A 1,281-nucleotide genomic window follows, 5' to 3' on the forward strand; every position below is an offset into this window, starting at 1 on the left:
TTGATCTTCACTTACAACCTTTTTACAATATTTAAAGTACTGCAGGGAAACACGTTAAAGCTTTGGTAAACAGCCCACTGTGTTTGTGTTTGAATGACGACTGTGAGAGAGAAGTGTAAAAACCGGATCATGTTCTGTGTTGCAGCGAGTCCCTGCCTCAGTTATCCCTGTCAGAACGGAGGAACGTGCAAAGAAGCCAGCAACAGCACCTACACCTGTCAGTGTGCAGAGGGCTTCGAGGGCGCAAACTGCGAGGTGGAGGTGACGCAGGGTGACGGACTGGGTACGTCACTCTTCAGGGAATGAACACACATCAAATAAATAAGCTTCTACAGCGACTGTGCTGTTTACACGACAGTTTAACTTAAGCTGAGTGAGGGAGTCGGTCTTGGACTGTGTTAGAGCAGTTTCTACCAGGAAAATAAAAACAGGCATGAAAAGTTAGGAACAGTAAAAAACTTAATGGTACAGACTTTTTGCTTTTGTTGGCAGAAGGAGTCAAAGTTTTTTTGTTTGTTTTTTGTTTGTTACAGAAACCAAGTGGATCATCCTGATCGCGGTCCTGGTCTCACTCACTGCCATCATCATCATTGTGACCACTGTTGTGTGTGTGTGCAACCGCAAAGCCAAGTGAGTTTCAGCTGCTTCTGTGGTGCACAAACATGCGTCTCAGCTGTAATTTGAGCAGGTTTACATCAGTGCAACATAGAAACACCTGTGTGAAAATATTGAAACCTCAATGTTCGTTGGTCAGCTGATTGTCACTCCAGCAGGTGGTTGTTCAGACATGGAGTTGATGGAGAGTAGAGAATGAGGTGGTCCCTGAACACAAGGAGAAAACAGGAGACCATGAAAGTGAAGATTATAAAAATGATACAGCAGAAATCTGGTGGAAAAAAGAAAATCATTTTCATGGTGAAGAAAATCTCCTCCATTGCTGCACAGTAGGTGAGGAACACTCTACAGGAAGTAGGAGGGCATGTCAACGATGAGAAGACGTCAGGACAATAACAGAGGATTCACAACATGCAAACTCCTGGTAAATCTCAGACACAGAAAGGCCAGTCTGCAGTTTACTGAAAGAAACCTGGGAAAAGCCGGACGGATGAAACTAAACTCAACCTCGATCAGAATGAGAGAGGAGAGAGTGGAGCGACCTGAATTCTGCTCATAGACCAGTCTAATGTTAGTCAGACTGTTTCACGAAACTAAAGACTGACTCATTTTAAGCCATAAACATTAGACACCTTACCCCCCCCCCCCCAGGCTAACATAAGACCA

The 1,281-nt window shown here is 44.3% G+C and overlaps 1 pseudogene across 1 annotated transcript in view; it reads left to right on the forward strand.

Annotated features, from left to right (window-relative positions):
• Positions 1–1,028, forward strand: part of LOC111670451 (zonadhesin-like) — a 13,195-nt pseudogene extending 12,167 nt beyond the window's left edge. The window contains exons 28-29 of the transcript XR_015438529.1: positions 105–283; positions 534–1,028. The product of XR_015438529.1 is annotated as a zonadhesin-like (transcript). The remainder of the gene's footprint in view (positions 1–104; positions 284–533) is intronic.
• The last annotated feature ends 253 nt before the right edge of the window (positions 1,029–1,281 follow it).

The sequence above is a fragment of the Seriola lalandi genome, unplaced genomic scaffold (assembly GCF_002814215.2).
Source record: "Seriola lalandi dorsalis isolate HSWRI2012SDOR001 ecotype SW California unplaced genomic scaffold, Sedor1 jcf7180002054854, whole genome shotgun sequence".
NCBI classification, from domain to species: Eukaryota; Metazoa; Chordata; class Actinopteri; order Carangiformes; family Carangidae; genus Seriola; species Seriola lalandi.